This window comes from Teleopsis dalmanni, chromosome 2, assembly GCF_002237135.1.
Source record: "Teleopsis dalmanni isolate 2A chromosome 2, ASM223713v2, whole genome shotgun sequence".
NCBI classification, from domain to species: domain Eukaryota; kingdom Metazoa; phylum Arthropoda; class Insecta; order Diptera; family Diopsidae; genus Teleopsis; species Teleopsis dalmanni.
This window is the reverse complement of record NC_051847.1, coordinates 173,689,785-173,715,333: the sequence shown is the minus strand read 5'-3', so window position 1 is coordinate 173,715,333 and position 25,549 is coordinate 173,689,785. Positions and strand designations below refer to the sequence as shown.

At 24.7% G+C, this 25,549-nt stretch overlaps 1 long non-coding RNA gene across 1 annotated transcript in view; it reads left to right on the top strand.

Annotated features, from left to right (window-relative positions):
- The window catches only part of LOC119678881, a 30,540-nt gene extending 6,043 nt beyond the window's left edge, over positions 1-24,497 (top strand). Inside the window, exons 2-3 of the long non-coding RNA XR_005252371.1 lie at positions 6,279-6,429; positions 24,364-24,497. This is a non-coding gene — a long non-coding RNA (uncharacterized LOC119678881). The remainder of the gene's footprint in view (positions 1-6,278; positions 6,430-24,363) is intronic.
- Positions 24,498-25,549: the final 1,052 nt, after the last annotated feature.

The following is a 25,549-nucleotide window of genomic DNA, read 5'->3' as shown; positions in this document are numbered from 1 at the left end:
TATTAAATTGCTTATGATGTATATTGGCACTATGATAGCAATTTAATTGTCGACTGCCTTAAATTATTCTTGGAAGCTACAGGGTTCAAAAATGACCTCTTTGTAACTAAATTAAACTAAATTAAACTAAATTAAAATATATTTAGCGAGCTTAAAGTAATTAAAGTCAGTTAAAGTTAATATCTTATAAAACTTAGTTATTTTTTAAGTAAATAAATAAGTTCTGAATAAAATTTTAGTTAAAAAAAATAAAAAAATTTGTGTACTTATATCATAAGGGTATTTATAATTGTATTTGATTTTGAACTATTTAATTTATTACGAACAATATTACTAAATCAGCAAATTTTAGTTCGAATATTATTGCATCATATTCTTACATAATTTATATTCATGTAAAATATTTTTTTTAATATTCTATATTTTATTTATCTATAATATATAAAGCAAATGTAGTAAAGAAATGATTTATTGACTATTAGTTATAAAGTAAAGTAAATACCAAACAATTAGCAGATAAGTAATACAAAAATTATGAACATATTACAAATTAATAGTATCTGAAATAACTAAACTAAATTTTATAATTTTTTTGTCGACTTAATAATTAATTAAGTTTAAATAATTTTTGATTATATATATTTTTTTTTCTGTACTATGTGTCACATTTTATATAATTTTTTACTACTAAATTACGACAATGATTGGAATAGTCGTCTGCTGGATTAATATACTAGCTTTATATTTTTTAATACAGTTTATAGTATAGTTGAGTTACATTTTGAATTAATTATGTGTATGCGATTATGGCAATAACTGGTGAAGTCCTCTGTCGGATCTATATACTAGATATATATAGTTATAATAAGAAAATAGTAGCTGTGTATTTTTGATGTATGTCATAATAATTTATTACATTTTATATTAATTTTGACTATAAAAATGACTGGCACTAGATTCAAACTCACACCTTTCCCTCTGCATTTTACACATTATCTATATTCCATGTCAACATCTTTTGATCGTCTGTTTAAGTAGTGGTAAACATTAATAATATGTATCTGATTAATAACTAATCTAAGTTCAAAGCTGTTTGTGTTATATTGAGCAATTCTTATACGGAATCATAGATCTGTTATTGAAGTCGATTGTTTTCAAAAACAAATTCTTTTAATCATAAGTTATTTAGTTAATAAATTACTAATAGTAATAAGACTTTATTATTCGCAAATTATTTTCGCTATCTTCAAAGTGTATTTTAGTAAATATAGGAAAGACTTTCTGAAATTCTCTGAGTAAGAAGCACACCGTTTGGGAGACACTGCCTTATCTGTAACATGTGTCGCTAAAGCTTTTATACACATTTTCTTTGTTTTCTGCTCTGTTTATTTGCTTATATTTATTTAATATCAGTACTGTTTTGTTTTTTTGTTTAAATATTGTTTTTTATATATAAATATATTAATGCTTTATCTTCTGATTCATTACATTATTTCTTTAAATAAATTTGTTGTTGTTGGGCTTCCCGCCTTTTTGCTTGTCTTGCTCTCTGTCAGTTAATCACACTTTTGTTCTGCTCCATTCAATAAAGTGTAAACACTTTTTTTTATTTTTCTTATTAACAATATTCACCTTTTTTAACAAAATTTTTCGTCGTGCTTGCCTCTTTTTTCGTTATGTTGTTGTTGTCACTAGTTTTTGTTTTTTATAATAATTTTTATGTTATTTTTGTTTTTATTTTTTTTTCGTTTGTTTTGTTTACTTTTCACAATTCGCCAAACAAAAGAATTTTGCTTAAGTGGCAACATTTTGCAAGACAACGACTTAAGCCGCCGCAAAACTTCACTAGAAAAATTGCTCATACAATATTTTTAAGAACACTTGTGTTTGCCGCTTAATTACATGTTAATTATGTTGAAACAAGTAGAACTCATGTCTCTGCCTTAAGGTTGATTTTTTTTAGTTATTTTTTTTTAAACTTATACTAAATGCATTTTTAATTAAAAATTAATATTTTATTACCTTATGAAAATAACTCAAATCTATTTTTGGTATTATAGTTATGAAAACTGTATTAAGGTAATCAGTTCCGGTTCTTCTCTTGGTCATACCAATATCGAAAACCAGCGATATATGATAAAAAAAATGTCATACATAATATATAAAAAAATATAGGGAATTTTTTTACATAACAAAATGTATAGGTACAAGTATACATATAATTTAATTATTTAATTATTATTTAATTATCTATTTATTTTTCTATTTATAATATTTTTTATTATCTACCTATTTATTGATTTATAATGTTATTTATTATTTATGTATTTTTTTTACTTTTTTTATTTGATTTTGATTTTTCATATTGCGGCTCTTATTCAGTCAACAAACAAGACGCATGCGTTTTGGGCTTTAGCAATCAAAGTGGTTTCCAAATTTTTGGTTTCTTAACAGTAACATTATGTCCTAATAGATTTAAGCGGATCCTAGGGATCGCTGTTATAACCTAACCTAACTTGATCAATAAAGAGGGACTAGGAAGCACATCTATACTCTCCTATTGTTAGTGCTGACTTCAAACTGCTTCTGTGTAAAAGGCATATAGTTGAAATAAAGTACCAAACTTTGCCTCTCAGTGATTCTTAGTTGCCACGTGGTTAGTACGATGGCGTGGAATTATATTGAAACATACATTATCTGTCAATGAAATATTCGTTTGCCAAGTGAACATGTAGATCAATCTAGACACAATATGGTTCTAAGATACCAAGAAAGAGCGATATTTGATCGCCACTGTCACCTAAATGTTTTGTCTTAGTGATTGTTTGTTGGTACTTGGCTTGTGTAATGGTGTGATATTGAAATATACATTCTCTCTTATTAAAATATTCTTTTGCATTGACTTTAGAGCTAGCTCCAAAACATTTTTGTGATCATCACTTAGATTAACCAACGTGATGTCTTTAGTTAGAGATAATTAGTAATTCTATTAGACCATCTACTAGCAAATACATTTGTTATAGTGAAAACTAACTACCTATCTTTTTTATATTTTGAGTAAAGGACTTACTACTTAATTCTGCAAGATTTTTAACTAATTTGTTTCCTATTTATATTAATCAGCCTTATAAACTAATAATTATATATTAAAAAAAATTTAATTTAAATTTTTATTTATGCAATATTTTTCGGCAATACTTTCACGTAAATAAATATTGCCCAATTATGGCCCTAACTTACTGCTAACATAAATCTGATAAAAAATAAACAATAAACATATTGTTAAATCAGCTATAAAGCAAACATTGTCTAAACCCCAACAGGTCAATACCCAAGAAAGCAAATATGTTAATCTTCCAAATAATGATTTCGTTCTTTGAATTTTAATCACTTTACAAAATAATTTCTTTACAGTTCTCGGAACAATTCCTAGGCACGCAATGTGCGCCTTAATCTCTACAGCGGCTCCAAATTGGCCCTGTTCAGTGCCCTTTCGCAGACTCTAATTAAAGTAAATTTCTTAAATACATGCGTTTTTTGCCTTCACATACAATTTTAATGCTAAAAAATTATCTATTTCATATCTGAAATATGTTTTTCATGCGATAAAATCATGCCATTTCCAGCAAACTCGGCGCAAACAGCAAACACTGAACAACAAATAACAACACTGAGCAGCAAGTAGAATGACTGAAACTACAACAATATAAAAAAAATATATTAAAAGAAAAATAATAAAATAATGTCTTGAAAAATGTTTATGTTTCTTGCAATGAATTTAAATTGTTGTGCTGCTGTGTGTTTTTATTTTTCTATTTTTTTTTTTGTTATTGTATTTCATAGATACATTTTTGTGTCTTATTTTCATTTGTAATGAAAACGACGGAAAACATTGACTGCCAACACATGTTTCTATAATAATTTCGTTTTTTTTTTCTTTAGTTGACTTAAATACTAATTTTCTGATATTTTCTTTTATTTATTTTATGATAGACTATTTTTCATTTCATTCTTCTCATATTTTTCTTTCTAATTTAATTTTTTATTCATTCATTTGACTTTTTTCTCCTCAGTGAGTAGAAAACACTTTTTTCCTTTATTATTATATTTTTTTTCTTCTAAACTTAAATAGTTTCTAGTTTGTTATTATAAATAATGACGTAGTTACAGTTGTTGTTGGTGTTGTTGTTGTTGTTGTTGTTAGAAATTACGAGGCCTACTTGAAGTATTTTCTTTTATAATTTTTTCCATTCGATAATTCTCTTGAAAGAATATCAGAAAATCAAGTAAATGTTTTCTTACGACATTCAACCCATTTTAGTTTCAAGTAGTTTTACTGGCCCAATACGTGTCTCTCTTCTATCTTCAATACAAACGTGGAAATCTTACATTATTTTATAGTCTTAGAATATTTTATAATTTTTGTAGTTTTTATGGACTGCGTAGCCTTTACGTTCTTTACCACATTACGTTTTCATCGAATGTATCTTTAATGGTCTTTATTTAAAATCCAACAAAAAAAAACGAAACTAATAAAAACGAGTCAGAAATTAATATATTTAATCAGTTTAAATTTTGAATTTTTATTATTAATGCTATTATTTATATTTTATATTTGATATGTGCTGATATCGTTTAGTTTATTTAATAAACTTGTATCTAACGAATATGTTTAGATACTTATTATGATTTTCAAAGAAAAGATTTAAATTTTTTAAAGAATTGTTTTTAAGTAAATATTTTATTTATACGTTTTGGGAGCTAATTTCTATCTTAAACTGTGTTTCGAGGCTACACACAATAGTTACTAGAATTAATAGACTTGATAAAAATATTTCTATTTCTGTAGATTGTAACTGCTTATTTGGTCTATTATTATTATAATTAATTTATGTATTTTTGTATTAGTTGAATTTATTAGAATTAGCAAAACTTTTAGAAACAAACGAAGGTATAGTATAATATAGTTTTAAAATTTTATAAAAATATATGACATGGTCTTTATTGTTATACAATATATTTGAGGTTTTATAACTTTGCCTATAACACTACAGAATCATCGTTTTTGTATTGAGTGAACAATAAATTTATTCCATAAACGAAACACTTTTTTTGCTATATGTCAGTGAGACGGTGTTGTCAAATCAGAAAACAAAATAGTAACAATAATTATAAAAATTGAAATATTGAAATATAATTCTAAAAATTATTCTTAAATAATTTTCTAATATTTCTAATATATGCAATACACATAAAATATAAATTTTAAATACAAATTTATACATAATTTTGAGTATATTATTTTTTTGAAAAAATGTTTCTAAATATTAATTTATTTTAACTATTTTAATTATTATTACTAAATCTAAATGTTAGTTTTTAATAATTAGTAAAAAATAATAATACATAATTTATATATAACACTGTATTCAAAGAATTTTTATTGGTTTCGATATATTTTAATTATAATTAATTTTTAAATTTTATTTTTAAATTAAAATTTTATAAATTTTAAATTAAAAATTTCTATCTTGTTTATGAAGTGTTTTATTTAATTAATGTTATTATTGTTTTAAAATTGGCACTATAACAATATCTTAGTTATATTTTTTAAAACAAAGGTTTTCAATTTTTCTTAAAATTTAATCATTTATTTATATTCAAATTAAATATGAATTAAATATTATTTTAATTTTTGTTTTTTGAATTTATAACTTTCTACAATCATTTTTTTTATTTATATTACATTAATATATTAGTTATTAATATTGTTTAAATTCTAATTGAATTATAATAACTTTTTTATTTAGTACCATTTTCATTTTCATTATATATATATATAATATAATAAATACTATGTTTCATAACATTTTTTAACAGTCAAGCAGAAACTGTTGATTCGTTTTTGACTCTCCTAGTGCATTATTTCCAGATGGCACCATCCCGATTTTTAATTTAAAACTTAATTTCATGTCGCAAATCAATTTATATCGCAAAAGTGTATAAACATTTTTCTTACCTTATAATAATATAAGATATAATAAATTATATATAAATAGTTTGGTTTTTATTATCTCAATCTATGATATCTAAGATATTTATGTAGGATAAATTATCGTTCAATATTATTACACATGTAAAATACATTATAAGATTTATAAACATATAATATATACAAGTGTTAAAAATTGTAAATGTTTGTTGAATTATTTTTAACACGTTTTTTTGTAATTAACATATAGTTCCTGATTCTTAAACATTTATTTTTACCATTGCAGATCTTAAACATCAATCTTAATTTTTCTTTAACATATCGGTAAAAATCAATCGGACGGATATCGAAATCTGAATTCAGTTTACTCTATAAAGAAATAATTGGATTACTAAAAAAATATTAGCAGTTTGTATATGAACAAAGTGATTTAAGAGGTAAGTTACAAAACATGTTTAAAAAAGAATAGAAAAGTAGAATTATTAATATTAGTGATCCATTGCTTACGCTTCTTTTAACATATATACAATTATATCGGTATAAAATCAGCAATTAAAAAGTCTTTAAATTAAACTCAAAATTTTGAAGAATTTTCTAAAACTTCAACACTCAGTTCCACTTCGTTACTTCTAATGTAAATTTAAAAACAATTTTGAAATTATTTTCAAATAACATCAAAACCAACTCCAGCTAAACTATTTTTAATAGCTCTATACGTAAATATCAAAATATTTAACCAACCTAAATAATTTTCCCATTTCTATAAACACAAACTATAAACAAAATCAATTATTCTTTCTTGTTGTCATTTACGAGTTCGAGTACGAGTACGACTATGACTACGAGAACGAGTACGATTATTTACAAGCTCAGCAACACTACTAGCCCGCAACACCCGAGTACAATATATGTGAAAATCTTTACTTGCACTTTTGCTCGATGATTTACGGTTTTTCTTGAGAAAGTCTAGAAAGTCAGGAAAGTTGCCATAACTGTCTGTTAGCCATACAACTCCCTTTCTAAATAGCTCCATTGGGTGTGTTCGCTCTTTAATTCGTTTTGAGTTAACGAGTTATGTTAAATGCAGCGAGTAATTTGCTTCTCGCTCTATTGCAACCGAATTATACGATATTTGGCTTAACCAATCAGTCCGTGATGTCAATAACTGTCAGACGCTTGTCAATCTGTTGTGGTCTTTCAGTTTTTCAATCTTTCAGAAATTTTCCCATATTCTGTGTTCTCTGTAATGTATTTTAAACAAAATTTTGTTTGTTTATTTGACTTTTAATAATTACAGAAATATTACAAGATTCTTTGAAGGGAAACGTGGAAACGTAGGCATTGGTATTGTGTTTATAAATGGTAAGATACTTTATCTTTATGCATAATTAACCTTTGTGTTGCTTTAATAATGGCCTACACATTTTTGGTTCATATTTACTTGTTTACATATATAGAAATGTATAGTGAAACAAACAAATCCGTAGAAATTAATAAATATTGATGACTAATTGATGATGATTTAATGTTCTTTTTTATTTATTTATTAATTTTTTTTTTTGCTTTAATGGAAGAATAAATAAAGTTATGACTCGCTTAGGGGAAAATGTGTTGGAGTTAGTTTCGTAAAAACGTTAAAGTTTCACTGTGGGAATAGTCAGCAAAGTACATATTTGCAGTGGTAAATAGGTGTGTTTCTAAATTTTGAAATGGGTCATGTTACTAATGAAATAAGTAAGTTTGATTGACCTTATTCTATTTGTGATATCACTGTTTTAAATTCTCATTACATACACATTTTAGTGATATTCAAATGCTAGTTTTTTAATATGTAAATATATATATACGTCTTCTTTATATCATATTTTACTTAATTATTTCGTATTTCTATTTTTCAGTATGTTTTAATTGCTTTTTTTTAATAACACGTTATCTCTTTAAATTGAAGTTAAGATTATAGTCTCAAAAGTCTAACAATAATATATTATAAATGTGCAGATAATATGAAACACACATTTTTTTCACATGTTTTAAAAAATTAAAAATATCTGGGCATAAAATTAAAATTTAACTTAAAATTAATTAATTTAAAAAACTGAATCTATACTTTCTTTAAAATATGAAAGATATAAACTAAATTCAAAATTTTGTGCGTCATTGCGCGTCATTCATTCATATCTAGTTTCTGATAATATTAAGATAAACGATATATCTTATCTTGTAGTATTTTGTAAATCAGAACTTAAGTTTTTTTCATCATATTTTATTTACTTCAATAAATTTTTTTCATTATACCAACGAGTCGAAACATAATCCTTTGTGCTTTAGTCATAAATTATACTCAGCTCATCTCGTATCTAGATGACTTTATTCCTAATTGGACAATGAAAATATACACACACATCATAGTAGATATTTCAAAAATATTTATTACTTTCATTGTCTTTTAAGTGAAAGTCATAATTTTTAGTTCTTACCTATTAATTTATAATTAAGTTTTCATGTTAAAAACCTATGGGAAGGCTTCTTTTATTGTAAATCTTCTGTGAATGTCATCTCTTAAAGTAATATGACTATCATGTGATCTATGATTCTGGTATTCATGTTCTTTTGTATCTACTACTTATAGTATAAAGGACTAACATCTTAAGGTGTATAACATTTCCAAGATCAGTGGATTCATTATTTTGTCAGCTATAACTTAGATAGCTTCGACAGTGTAAAAATAATGAAAACTTTTTTAAATTGGCATTCGTTCTGCATCGATCACATCTTCAAATGTTGTAAATTATATTGTTACTTTATATAATGTACAAAATATTTAAAATCTTGATGTCTTTTCACAGTGGTACGAGTTGGAAAAAATGACAATAGTCATTCTAATATCTAATATAAAATAACATACTAATTTTGATACTAAAAAGTTTGATAGATTGTTACACAAAATATTGATATACACAGATGTATAGATATAGATAGATATGCAGATATAGATAGATGTATAGATATAAATAGATATACAGATATAGATAGGTGTATATATGTAGAAAATATAAAAAAAAAAAAATAAACGATTCTAAAAATATTTTTTGTAATGATAGAATGGTAGTAGTTCCATGTCTTATCGTTTCGTTAAGTCTACATAATTCTAAAAAGTAGCGCTTGGTTCTCGTTTAATTTTTTTTTTTAGGAAAATTTTACCTACCTGTACCACACTTGAGATTGTAGTTTTTTAAATATTAATTTTTTCTATATAAACAAATTATAACTTAAAGGTTTAAAATTTTTTAATTTAAAAACTTAATTACTTCATTATCTAACAAAACAGTAGTTGATTATTGTTGTGATTTGTAACAAATTTAAAACGAAAAACAACGTATTTATATTATATCTTAAAAAAATTGTAAAAAAAGGTTTAAAAAAATCAAAACAAAAAACCTAATTTGCTCAGAGCTAATAATTAACTTAATTTTCCTAAGTAATTTAAAAAAAAAATTTTTTTGAAGGGCATTAATTGCTGTCATTTTCAAAATTGTGCACTTAACTTTAAAGCGCTAATTTATACTCACAATAGACCAATTTTTTTTTTTCATTCAAGCTGAGCTCGTAATTATAATCGTATATTATTTGACATTTTAATTGGCCTAAAATACCTCCTCTACTTCAAACCACCTCATCATCACTCTCTACAATAAAAAAAAAAGTCAAATAACAGTGATTTGAGTTTTTGTGTCATTGTTGAAGGTGGTTCCGAATATAATGATGCCTGCCATATCATTAAAATGTACATAAGTGTATATTTATAAACTTATATTATATAGTTTTATTATATAATTGTATTATATGTAGTATTTTTTATCCAATTTTAATGAAAATTACCAATAATTTGCGCACTTGAAACTTTTTATTCACTTTTTTTTTGAAATTTAATTTTTAACTTTAGTCAAACCGAAAAACATAATCAAAGCTAATTTCAATTGCTACAGGAAATGAAAATTGCCAAGCTCTGTAATGCCATTTGTAAAGATACAACAACAAAAAGATAAAACCACAGGCAGTCAGTAGTGGAAATGCTATATAATTTAATCACAGACATTAGTGGCAATTTTTCATAGTCGCTGATATCATTGGCGTACAATAAAAGATACAAATTTTTTTGCAAAGCAACCAAAAAACTAGTAAAAATATTATTATTATGAATTTTTATATTATGCTTTTTATTATCATTAATTGATAAATGAAGTATTTTTAACATAATTTTGAAAATTTTCCAAGGTACCTAAAAATAAATTATTTCAATAATTTTGGATTTTATTGTTATAATTTTTCAAAATATAGTTTTCTTTTTAAAGGTAAAAATTTTTAATCAATTAAGATACAGATTTAAGAATTAAATTAACCAACTAAATTCTTGAATGATGTTGATCTTAATTAAATAAGTGCCATTATTTAGTATATTGACTTAACAACAAAGTTGCTAATAAGATAATTCGTTTAAAATATTTCAAATTCTATTTTTCTACTGAAATTAAACAAATCCTTTATTAATTAAATAAATCCTTTTTTTTTTAAGTAGTTGTTAAGTTTGCTTATTGTTTAGAAAAAAATTTAACATCATTTTATTTTTATTTATAGTAATTACAACTACAATTATTATAAGTAACTAGTAACTAGTTAAATTGCTACTAAGTTAAGTACAAAATAAGCTATCGAAATAAATTCGCTATAATATTTTATTAGGAAATTGCATCTACCTAATAGCCATTATTGGCTTGGATTGATCAAAGTTAATATTTTTATATTATTAATATAATATTGTATTATGGCAAATCTGCTTTACAATACACTTTAACTGTATACAATTTTATTTCTATAACTAGTTACTATACTATTAGTTATTCAAATGAAAAAATTTTATTTTCTAAGAACATTCTTTAATATATACAAATTCAATTTCAAGATGATTAAATATAAATAGCTATAAGAATGATTTATAATTATGACATATTAAATATATGAAGTATTAAATTTATATGCTAAAGATAGTTCTACTGTTCAATATTCTTAATATAAAGAACTGTTGACATTTTTAAATGGATTTTCTTGAGTAAAAAAAAAATGTTAATACCATATTTAGAACTAGCAAAATTGTGAAAACCTATAGCTATGTAGTTTGTATAAATAGAAATAAAAAATAAAATTACTTATAATATAAATGAAATAAATCTTTTATCAATAAGTCATTAAAAATTCTAATAATCCAAAAAATATTTCTTGTAATTACACAAAAAAATATATAATAAGAAATTGAATCTTCTACCTTAATACAATTTCTTGCAATAAAGTAAATTATTGCAATAATTTAAATAAAAATGTTAAAATATATTATGTAAATAAATCTATAACCTAAATTTATTTTGAAATATAAGTAAATGCCGTTAAATCATTAAGTTAGATGTAATTTACATAAATACGAGTAAATTGAGCTGATATAAGTATTTGAATAAATAATTATTAATTATAGTCAAGTGTTTTATATGAGCTTAAAAATAGTTATTTATTATAGCATTGATAATAGCATTGAATATTAAACTATATTAGTTGCAACAGGAATACTAGTTAATTAAGTTTACTTTCATTTAGATATTTACAATTTATAAGAATTTATGTATTTATCATAATTATAACTTGTAACTCAATGCAAAGAAAGGTGTTGCATCGCATAGTTACGATAATCTATAGTAGTTAGAATATAATTTTATGTTTCGATGAAACTAGTTATTATGAAAACATACATATATATACGAGTATTGCAGTTCATACTTTTTACTATAAATAATAAACTTATAACAATTACTTGTGCTAATGCAATTTGATTATTCATAGTTGGAAAAAAAACAACTAATTTTATTGCTACTCATTTTGTGTTTATAAGAGTCATTGGAAACATGTTCTCTCATTTAACATATATATATATATATATATATATGTATATATATGTATAATTATAAAATAATTAATATATGAATTATGAACGCAACTAGTAGGAATATTTGAATCTAACACTAGTTGCTATTATAAATAGTAATAATAAAGCAACTACATATTTTATATTAACCCAAGTTGTCCAAGGAACTATTTACTGTAAATATAACTAGTAGTAGTAGTAGACGAGTATAACTTTAACTTGCTATTACAAATTCTTAAAATGAAACCAAATATAATAATTAAACTTAACTAGTACGAAAAACGTTTTTATTAGTTGTTTTTAAAAATGCAGATTAAATGCTTCTTACTACTAACTGCTATACGAATAGTGTGAAATCTTTCCAATTTTTCACACTTTATTATTTATTTTATTATTATGTCTTTAGCAAACAGATCTATCGGTAGCAATTTCCAATTTAATTCCGATTGAGATATATTTATAATTATTATTTATCTCCTTATTAGCAATTAGCATATAATCCTAACAAAAAAAAATTGGTTTTCAGTTAATTTAATTTTAATTCAATTTTTTAAATTAATTCTACTCCAATTGTATTATAATAAATTAAAAAAAAAAAACTCAGAGGGTTTTCGAATAGCAAAGAAAGAAAGAAAGAAAGGACAAACACAAAAATTTATTTAATTTTATTGAAATTTGGCTGACCATACAACGCTGTTTCGAGTATTGTCAAGTAGTCATCATCAGTGGTCTTAGGAAATAATCCAATTTTTAATTAGTTTATAGTCCGTATATAATTTGTTTGGACTGCAAGTGCCGGGCTTAGAACTTGTGCCTGTCAAATTAGAAGCGATGACAAATTGTGTTTATCTACAAGTAGCCAAGGCTGCACAAACTTTCAGTGCTTTAAAAGAAAACTGATATTTAGTTAGTTTAATTTTAAGTCAATTTTTAAATTAATTTTATTCCAATTATATTATAATATTATATTAAATTTTTTAGTACATATATTTTCTTTTTTTCTAATACTAATTATTTGCTTTTAAAAGGCAACATTCATACAAAATTATAACGACTTATCTTATCCGTCACAACCGAAACACTGATAACACCCATGCTAATCTTTTGTATCTGCCGATACTTAGATATATGCAAGCATATATACCTCCAGCACTGAAACTGTATATACCGAATTTAGTGGCGTGGTTAATTTATTTTTAATTATTCAACAAATCTGGCGTCATCTTTATACGAGTACGAGTATCTTGTCATTGTTGTATATCAAGTTTTTTTGTTTTTCAGCTTTTATCTATTTTTTACATTGCCATTTGGTATTGTATAAAATGAAGTTTTTATTTGAACAAACAGCAGAGATATAAAATCAACTTTTGTTTACAATAAAAACACTATGTAAATTGATGTGTTTTTATACGAATTTTGTAGTTTTTTGTTTTAAATTTAATTTTATGCCAATATAAAAAATAAAAACTTTAATATAAAAAAAAAGAATAAATAAAATTCGTTGCGCTTCGTTTCAATTATGACGTCTGTGTGCTCTTCCATTGAAAAGGCATTTAGTATTTTAACTTTATTTTTCCATATATAAATAGTTGTATTTAAAGTTTATATTATACCGGTATCTATTTACATATATATATGTTTGTTTATGTATATAGATATGTTAAATGATTGTGATTTTGTCTTTATTTGTTATGCAAATTGTGTGCCATTGTGACTAAAACGCGATCTGAGTTTGTGTTCGCAACTCTGTTTGTGCCGGTGTGTAGGCAGTACACGTACAAGGTCTCAAATATGGTAGTCTTTCTTTCTATATTTAATGCCATAATTCTATTAGTTAATACTGGGCATGTCGCTTACAACGGTAGCCTCAAATGCTTTATTCTGACTTTACTTTGTGCTCTTTTAGAAGTCGAAGTTGGTGGCTTATGGCTTACGACTTACGGCTTACGGCTTACGACTTACGACTTACGACTTAGACACGAAAACCAGTACAATGTACTCTTAACTGAAAATGCAGTTGCTGGTACATTGCAAATGTAAATACTTAATTTCTTATGTCTTCTTTTAATTCTATTGGTATTTTTTATTATTTTTCTACTTTTTTAAATGTTTTTACTTTTATTTTATTTTTTCATGTTGTATCTATTATAGCGTGGGTGGCTTTGGTAAGACCAAACCTCTATTTTATTTCTACTTCCAATAGCTTAATTAAAATTATTTGTACTATTGAACATTAACGACTTTGAAGGCAACTTAATTGATTGATATTATGGGTCAAAGTTCTATACAAGACAATTAATATTGTGATGTTAAAGCGATTTTTCACCTACCTCTTTCAATGATAAAATTTAAGGTCTTTTAAAATTTAATATTTTTGTTTTTCTGAATTATTTTAATCTAATCTATATCTAATATTATCTAGAAATTAAGTATATTTCTAGAGGTTAAGATTGACTTGAACCTACTCATAAATATGTATTGTAGACCAAAGATAGTTGCTAACACGATGTCTAGATTAAATCGGTATGCAAAACGTTTTCGTCTAAAAAGATATAAGTAACATATATACAAAATATGCTAAATCTGTTTCTTGGCAATATATTTTTCATCTTTATAAAGTAAATAGTCTTATAACATATCTTTGATATACTTCTGATCTAACATGCTGCTGTTAAAATTTTTGGGTAAAATATTATCGAAAAAAGCTTAAATTACTATATTACTAAATTATTATACATATATGAGAAACAAAATAAATACTTCACTAAAAATACTGAATAAGTAATTTCATATACTAGACACATGCTTTTAGTAATTTACTTAAGACTAAAAAAACATTTTCATAAAACAATGTATTAATAAAAAGTACAATAATGTCATTTAAAATTTTAATGTAATATTTAAATTTTAATTTTAACTCACAAAGAGAACTGATGTATAACATAAAAATAAAAATGATATAATTAATATGACATCATGTTTGTGGTCGGGGCATTATGACATAAAAAACTTTGAACTTTGAAAAAATCATTTTTATATAAAAACAGTTTTAATATAAAATAATTTTTAGTATTGTAATTAGCATAGTTCAAGATTTTTTTTTAGTTTTATAATGTGTGCTAATCTTTCAGCAAAGTCAACCGTTTAAACGTTTTTAAGTTAGAAGACAATCAACGAATTTTTACTATATTGATTAGTTATCATTTCTGTTTGAAAGTAATTTTGGATTAATCCTACACAATTTTTTACTGTGTATATATTATTATTAATAAAAAATACATAACCTTTGTTTAGGTAGTATGACGTAATGAAGATCGAGTCGCATACCATAAAATAATATATGTAACATATGTTATGTTTGTATTCAACGTTAGATAGGGAAGAAAGTGTGACTCATCTGCTCTGTTATTCTTCGGAACTCGCCAAAAGACGCACATTCACTTCTTCATTTAAGAAATGACTGTCCGATATCCCTAGCATAGGTGTTAAAAATGTTGCCTGCTTAATTAAAGCGACAATATGGTTTCCTGGTCCAATTTAAGGTTCTCCGGAAAGTGTTAAAATGGCTTTATGTTTGTGTATATATTTATATGTATATGTGTCTATGTGTGCATGTACATATATAAACTGTGATACCAGAATGGATCCAAATTTCAAGCTCAAGTGAGAAACACATATCTTAATTTCGTTAAATAGTAAATAATTAATTTTTAAGAGAATTATCAGACTGAAGGATATTAAAACTTTTTTACTTTATTTTTAAGCGGTCTACAGCTCCATTTTTATAATATATATTAGTTTACAAAATTGCCAGTTAATAAACTTTATTTATTTTCAGTCAATGAATTTGTTATTAATAAAAACAAGATAATGATAATAAAACTCGTAAATTGCATAAATTTTAATAAAAATTGCATTCCAATCAAACAAGTCGTCTGTATTTACATTGACTTATGAAATATCAATTTTAATTCAATTTTGCATACACAATCTTTTGCATTCATTATAGTTATCAAGTTCCAAATTATCATTATTGACACACCATTGACGTCTAACCTGAGTCATGCGACGTGGTACGTTGTGCTTGATTTATTCTATGAAATTTAATAAAAAAATTTACTGAAACCCTGCATGAGTCTTGTCATGTGCCGAGCATGATTACCAGAGTGTCAACATATCTCCAAACAGCCAATTTTTGCGTTGCAGAATTTCAAGCTCGATGGCGCCTCGAATTTTATATTGAATAATATATTCGATTTAACAATTTATATGCAAAATTGACTGCATTTTAATAAAATTTATAAACAAAACAAAATAGAAAAAAACAATTTTATTACTGAGAATGGGTTTTATTGTAATGGCTTGAACTTTGTAATTGCTATAATAAAATCTATAATTAAACGTGCTTATTGCCATTTATTGTTATCAGCTATATTGGTATACACATACAATATTTGAAAATGTATACCCGTATGCATTGCTGGTTCAAAGTTTTATATGCAACCTCTCAGACGACAATTAATAATAAATAGAAAATAATAAAATTTACACATTATTCACTTATAAAATAATTATTGATTGTTGTAATAAATTATGCTGCCGATTGATATTGCTTAAACCTTATTTTTATTATGCAGTGAATTCAGTAAATGCAGTATTAAGTTACTTAAAGTTTATTAAGACGACGTAATAAACAATATAATAATTCATACTATACATACAATACATAGAATTATTATTTAAAAATCATAATTATAAAAAGTACGTATTAAAGTCACTAATTTAAGAAAATATAAATTATTATAATATTAAAGTTTCGCTATAAATATATATGCAAATATATAATATGTTATTTGAAAATAATCTTTTAACTTTAATTTGTGTGATTTTCTGTAAATGACTAAAATTATATAGAAGAGAACTTCTGATCGTTACTACGAGTATCTAAGAGTGTATGTACTAAAAGATCTTAATGATATTAGATCACTTAGGTTTGTGACATTAGGGTTCCTTTTATGAATTAAGAATTTAAAATATAATAAATACTTCAAAACTAATATATGAAATTAAATAAAATATTTAGATGAGATATAAAAATTTACGACGAAGGACCTAGTACTCCAGTTCATTATTCTTAATTAACTTTAAAATTAATTTTAGTTTTAACTCACAAATTATTATAATAATAAAAATTTGCACTTTTTAACATTAATAAGTATTAAAGTTTATATTTTTTAAAGTTAATTAACATAATGAAATTATTTTATAATAATGAAAGGTAATAAATTTTTAATTAAAAACAGTTAAATAGCGATCTTTAAATTTTATTTAAATTTTTTTATTTTTAATTAGTCATTTAGTCATTAATGTCACAAAAAAAATTAAAATGTGTAATATATTATAAATAATATATAATATTTAATTTAATTAAGTTAGATATTTTAAATAATTTGAAAAATTTTTAACCAATAGTTGTTATTGTAAATCAAGTTATTTGCAAAATGTACGATATTAAATTATATTATTAGATATAAGAAAATAAAAAATAACAATGAAAAACTAATTTTAAATTTAATTAAATATTTTGAACAATATTTACTGCCTTTAAAAAATTAATATGGTAGTCAGAACTAATGTAAAAATATAAAAAAAAACTAAAAAAAAACGATAAAAGATAAAAACAGATTTAAAAATTAAAACAGATATTATTAGTTAATGACAGGTGACAGTAATATACAAAACAAAAGTTATTTGAATTGTTTTTAAATAATATTACGCGAATAATGAAATATAAACCATAGATAAATAAATAAAAAAATTAATATTATTAACAGCTTTTATATTAAATTATCCTATGAAATAAAAATCATTATGAATATTATAAATAATAATTAAATAATAGAAAAAAAATAATAAAATAATAAAGTAATAAATATAGCAACAAATAGTAATTGTTCAATTTTATTAATAAATAATGAATAGTAATATAAATAAATTTGAAGAATAGCTTTAATATGATAATAATTTTTAAATTGAAAATAAATATTAACATACGTAAGAAATAAATATAAAATTTTATAAAGAAATTGTATCAGCATGTAATACAATAATATTATTTAAAAATATTTTCTCAAATAAATATTCAATAGAATAATGAAGTTAGTAAATATTTTAATATAATAATAAAAAAATAATAAATTTTTTAATATAACACAATAACCCATTTAAATTATACTTGTACCGTAGTGTAAGAAGCAATTAAAAATATAATATATTTGTGTATAATATATAATCAGTATATAGTCACGCATATTCTATTGTTAAAAAATCACGTAGGAATTCTAAATTATTCTTCAGACTTTAATTTTCTACTAAATAGAAAATATATTCAAGAATAATTATCTGGAATTAGAAATCATATAATTTTTACCAAGAGAATTTTGGTTAAATCTACAATAATGAAGCCATGGAAAAAATTTGGAACTTCTGCCACAAGTGACAATATATAATGAAAACCTTTTTGAGGTAACATATATGTTGTTTAGATTTATTTATAAGATTAGTAATAATTGATTATTATAATCACATTAAGAGAGTTACTTACACCAATAATCTATTTTTCGAATTTTTCGAATTTTTCGAAATTGAAATCTATAATATGTAATCTACGTACGTATAGCATCCTGTCACAGACTAACCTTTAAACCTAAAATTAAACCTGTTTCCTTAAGTATTATACGTTAGAAAATATATTTATTTGTAATTTCTTTTATATATCTAATTTTATAGTCTGTTATTAGATTATAAAAATAAAGCTAACAGATTTTAAATTGCACAAATATAATAGAAAGTTTCCAATAAAAATTAAGTTTATAACATATATTATAATCATATTTTTTGTGACAGCACAAATTTATTTTATTTCTTCTTATATGTCAGGAATGTTACGATTTTCGAGTAATATATATTTGCCTTGGCAATTGAGCAAAGAACATTAATACTTACACTTTGTACTATTTTTGAGTAATAACGTTGAAGAAATACAAATATTATCCAATTATTAAAATTGTTTGTTTGCAGCTCCCGCACAATTGTCTAGCATATATCTAAATAATTTTAATAGAACTTTGTATTGACGCACCATTTCATTTGTCTCGTTTATACGTTAATTTACCTTTATGTTACTTCTCGATGATAGTCTAATATCTGCATATGTTACAAGATTCTTCACTAATTTAGAATAGAAATTCACAGGATATTAGATTTTTAACAGAGTGAAAGTCATAGTGGTTCTTTTGTTCTTGAAACTAATACGGTATTGGGTTTCCAGCAGAACGGTGCACTGTATTCATGGCAGACATTTTGTTTTTGTTTAACTTACGTTGATTTCAGGGAAAAAATATTATTAAAATATTACATATTGTTTATGTTATACTAAAATTTTAAGTAAAAGGTTCTTAATTTAATAATAATTAAGATTTTAGTTTAATTTTAAAATTATATTTTTAATTTAAAGGTGTGGCCCCTTTCCCCCCTACTACTGTTGCTTTTTATAAATTACTCTTACTTTTGAAATAATGTTAAATTTTGAAGTTTTTAAAATTTTTTTCTCTTTTTGCCAACAACCAAGGAAACGAAGGAAATCTTTGCAGAATAATAATTCCCAGCCTACCTTTCCCGATCAAGAGAAGTCATCATACTTGTAATTTGACTTTTACGCCCATTTATATTAACGAAATGCATGCAATTAAATCCCAAAATTCTTCAAGCTCTTTTCTTTTGCTTACTTTTTGAGCTCCTTATTATTTTTCTCTCTTGTTTTCTTTTTTGGAACTTTCCTGTTTCCTGATTTAAAGACGTTGCAGTCCATTAAGAATGTTTTAACGCGTACATGTCAAAATTTTTGATGGTTCAGTGCGATGATGATGGCGTCGGTGTCGTTGCCGGTGTCAATGTCGGTATCAGTGTCGGCGGCATTGTTCCTTCTTTTGCTTAAAAGGTTTAAACAACAACAAATTTGAGTTCTTTTTCGAGGCGGTAATGTATCATGTTTACGTAAATAATTACGCTATATGCGAATTTGTTTATTTATTTGTGGCACGGCGAGGGTGCTGGCCGGTTGTTCCTTAAGATGCATTGATATGCAGATACCTTTATATTAAACTTCTTCTTCTTCATTTATTTACTCGTATTTACTTATTTAGGTTTTTAGTGTTTTATTCTTAAAATTCACAAAATGTCAGTTTCGTTGTTTTATTTTCAGTCTTTTAATCTTTTTTGAATTCTGACAGCATTTCTCGTTCTGAATCGAAATTCATTAGTCATAAGGTAAACGAGTGGTGTTAACTTTTTTTGTACTTTTATGTAATTATATTGTCTGAGCACTATATTAATATGTATATATACTTGTATTTTAAATAATTCTTATATTTGCATTGTTATTTGCATTTCCGTTGTATAAATCAATCATTTTTTTCAAACACTATACAATAATTTTTATAAATATTTTCCACAGACTGCACCACTGACAAAATACTAAGAGTTGAGCGTACTTTGTGGGACGTTAGTGATAACAGTTTGACATTTATCGTTGTATGTGTTTCTTAATCAATGTAATTTTCTATATATACATATGTATATGTATGAGTGTCTCATTGTGTCTAAAGTGATAAGCGGGATTACCATTGTTTTATTTTTGTTTCAATAGATAAAGTTAGTTCTAGAACTGCAATATGCTAGCACAATCACTGCTTAGTATTTTAAATAATACTATTCTGAAGTTATAAAAAACAATGATATTCAGATTTATTTGGTGTGTGGATAATAACTTATGAGAGTGAAAAGATAGGGGACCTATGAAATATAGTCAAGTTTTTCTTGTGTATGATGACTTAAAAGCATAAAAATATAAAGGGTTCCAAGCCTTTTTCACATATATAATATTTTTATATTAAACTCTCCGATTCTGAACAATGTTAATTGTTAAGGACCTCTAGTTTTTTGAAATGAAAATAGTGCTTCTTTACCTGTAAAATATTTTTATATCAAACTCTTTCCGATTCTGAACAATGTCAATTGTTAAGTTCCTATTAAGTTTCTTGAAATGAAAACATTGCTTCTTTACCTATAAAATATTTTTATATCAAAATCTCGCCGATTTTAAACAATGTCAATTGTTAAGAACGCCTATTTTCTTGAAATGAGAACAGTACTTTTTTATAAAAAAAGACAAATAAATGATATGATTTTTTTTTAGCCTATTTAAAGCCTAGTGTGGGGTAGAGATAAGCCCCCCAGCCATTATAAAGTAAAAATGCGTAATAGCACTAACTCAATAAGAAGAAGAATCAAGAAGAACAGTTTCTTTTTTACCTATAAAATATTTTTATAGCAAACTCTGTCCGATTCTGAACAATGTCAACTGTCATGAACCTCTAGTTTCTTGAAATTAGAACAGTACTTTTTTATTTATAAAATATTATTATATTATTTAATATAATAATAGTATATATAGTATATATATTATATAAAACTTTGCCCCATCCTGTACACCTTTAATTGTTAAGAACTTTTAATTTCTTAAATTGGAAACAGTTTTCCTCTATTTATAGAATATTTTTATATCAAACTTTGCCCCATTTCGAACACCTGGTATTTACCTGATTATGATACTGTAGTTGCATTAATGTCATCACATATTCTAACAATTTTATGTACAGCAAGTTTACTAAACAATCTATTAAGATTTTTTATTGCTCTGAAGCATTTAGTAACTATTTTAAATATCCAAATAACTCTATACAAACTTCCATTTAAAAATTTTTGAATATATATTCATATTTGCTTAAAAATTAGTATGCAAGTTTCTAACTTCCAGTTTCGTAGCTTTTAGCTTAACCTTCACTCATAGAATTCTTGTTATTTAAAAAAAAAAAACAGCTTATAAAACATAGAATGCGTTGCATTAACATTTGAAAAATATTTAGACATTAAATATTGATTAAAACCAAACAAAAATCAGCAAAAAATCAAATAAAAAAAAAGTATCTTAAAAATAAATCGTCGCCATTCATTACGTTCAAAATTTTGTGTGGCAGCTCAGCAAAAATTAACTCATCGTTTATCGATATTTACAAAACACTAAAAAGTCGAAAAAAAGCAAAAATCACATAAAAAGACAAATTGTTTATTTTATTGGTTTTACTTGCAAATTTTTTAGATAAATGACCAGGGTGTAACGCATAGCTTAGCTACAAAATTCAATTTAAAAATACAGTGTTTCCAGCTGATAACGCATCCGGTTTGTGCAAATAGCTGAGTGTGCAATGAAAATAGAACTGACACTATCAGAAAGCAGCCAATTGTTTGAAGTAGTAAATGCAGAGTTCTTAGAATATTTATAGATTACCCATAAGTATGTGTCTTTACCATGAAACTGTTGAGACGAATGCCGAGTTCGCTGTAGTGTGGGTAATAGAATGCAATCCATTCATATGCAATCCATTTACATTTTAACTAGGCTCCACTGTAGCTGTTGTACATTCAATTTAAACAATGTTTTCTAGTAATTATTTTTCATAAAAGTTAATTTGCAAATATAAATAACGACAACAGCCTTAGCCGCAGTCACAGCCACAACTACAGCTACAGCTACAGCCGTGGACGCAGCACCTAACAACAATTTTAATTAGTTACAAAATAAATGTATGAATGAAATCAAGAAATATTGTTTTTGCGTTTGCGCACATTCCTATGGAATTACATCATGTTTTGTGGACATAAGCAATAAACCAAGAGCAGTTCCAGTATTGGTACGTGGCTTAGTAGTGCCCGACAGTAGTAGTCTTCTGACATAGGCAGATATTTGCGCAGCTCTTCGTAGTACGCTGACACATATACTCAGCATACACCACACCAAATACTGCTTCAGAGATGAAAAACAAAAACAAAAACAAAAACAATAACAAAAATAAAACGAATAATAAATTTACTTTAGTGTTGTGAAACAAGTTTTAACACAACAACTGTGTACAACTATCCAACAAGTTCATTTAAATTAACTTATATTATTGCGCCATACTCTACTCTACTCGTACTCTCGACTCTATAGTATGTTAGCCAGTGTACATTAGAATCTATGTTAACACATGTACAGACACCAAAAGTATGCATAGATTTGAATATTAACAGGCGATAAATGTGACGGAGAGACTTAGAGTCTTAAAATCTGTTTTTGTCTTTATTAATATTATTTACTTCTGTTCTTTCAACGTATCAGATTCTATAGAAAAATTTATTTGTAAATATAAGTTGAATAGGCCAGAAATCAATTGTGATGCTCAATAATATTAAGTATTAAAACAAGTTATTAGTACAGATTAATTTAAAAGAACATCAGTATTAAATAAAGTAAAAGAAGCAGACGACCGACTGAATGACTTACTTTTTGATAATCCTTTGATCGAAATTTTGTGAGACTAAAATGAAACGTGTGACAGATATTCGTATATCAAAATAACTTTTGAACGGCAACATTTTAGGTAGTTTGACCAAAAAGATAGAAATATTTCTATGATAATTTCACAGTAAGTCATTGCTAGATATTGCCTTAGAGTCATTGCCTTAGATTAAAATACATACTAAAAGCATGCATCTGACAGATACTTCTGTATCAAAATAACATTCGAACGACAACATTTTTGGTAAATTAACCAAAAACATAGATATATTTCTATCTTTGACTTCATACTCAGTCTTTACTAGAACACATAATGAATATGTATACAAAAATAGCCCTATAACAAAATAACGACATATTCGGTAGTTTCACCAAAAACATAGAAGTATTTCTAAGTATAACCATCCTCTTTGAATTAAGACTCATTCAATGCTAAATATACTTTAAATTGGAATATATACTAAAACTGTACGTCTAATAAATAACTCTATGTCAAAATATTATTCGAACATCATTTTTGAAAGTTTGATTATAAACAGAAATTTTTCTATGTTTTGCTTGGACAGTGCCAAAAACATAGACATATAATTTATTTATTGACAATTCATTGCTAGATATGATCTGGATTTGAAATAGAATATAATCATTTAAAATTTTTAATAATAATGTTTAATATAAAAAACCTAGGTTGCAACCAAATTGGTGAAAATGTCTTAGCAACTATAACTATTTTCAATACCAAAGAGCATGGCCTCGTTTTCATTGTCTCAAAACAAAATAGCAAATCAAATTTTTCTTATATGTATTTAATCTAAGCTCAAATGAAATTTTATATAAATATTGGAAATTATTAGTAGGCATCAATGTCTAACATAAATTGATTGAAGAAACAAAATAAACATGTAGAGATCTCAGTATCAATCTATAAGTTAAACATGAATGTAGTTTATTTGTAGGTGTTTGCGAGGAGTGTGGTGCCATAACAGTAAATTATTGCTAATTATATTATATGAGGTGGGAGGTGATCAGCCACTGCAACCAACCATGAGCTAAGTAACCCATTTCATCCATACCAAAGAAGTTTGCTCCAAGAATCCAGGTACAATTATTTATAAACACTATTACCTTATTTATAAAATATTTTTATATTAAAATCATCTATATTTTTACCCACAAATTATGATCAACAGATTTCGTCTATTTCAAAGAAATTATTTCTAAAAATCAAGGTATAGGTGTATAAAATATTTTTATATCAAACTCTTTTCATCCGTCTACCGTAAGATAAGAAACCGATTTAGTTCATTTTAAAGTAACTTACACCACGAATCAGAGCTGAGTTTTTTATCTAGAACAAAAGAAAACATATATGGAGTATAAAAAAAATTTAAAGAAAAAGAGAAAGAAAAGTTAGTTAAGCAAAGATACAAGTACAGATGAATGGATGTGTATATAGATGTGTATATCTCCAACACCATCTGCTAAATGATGTTTCATTAAATGATGTTAAGGACTTATACATTAATTATACTATTGCTATCAATTCTCAAATATAAAAATATTTCCTATATATCTCTTAGTATAAATTATGTGTGTAATATTGACATTTTCATATTTTATCGCTATTTTTAATCAAAAAATGACAAATTTTTAAAAAATATTTTTTCTTTTTGCTTTAATTAACATATAAGATAAATTTACTATGTTTTGCGATAAAGTCATTAATTATTATAGGTATGTTGCTTTCATATATATTTTGCAGACATGATATTTTATCTTGTTAGCTGATGATAAAAACAGATCTTAAAATATTTGTATACAAAATTTTTAGGCTCTATTTTTGTACATTAACTTATCTCATTAAGAATACACAAATCATTAATTAAGCAGATATTAAATTTTAACAAATTTATACATGTTTGCTTAATTAATTTAAATTTATTACAATAAAATAATTCGGGGAAGTGATATTACATTTATTGTTAATATTTTGTTTTGTTTTTACATGTTTTGAAAATTTCTACATGAACAAACAAATTCTAATTTTAATATATTATTTGAACGTGCTGCTTAACGATATATTACAAAATATAATTTCTATACGTAGATAGATATTTGTTTCGCTGTTTAC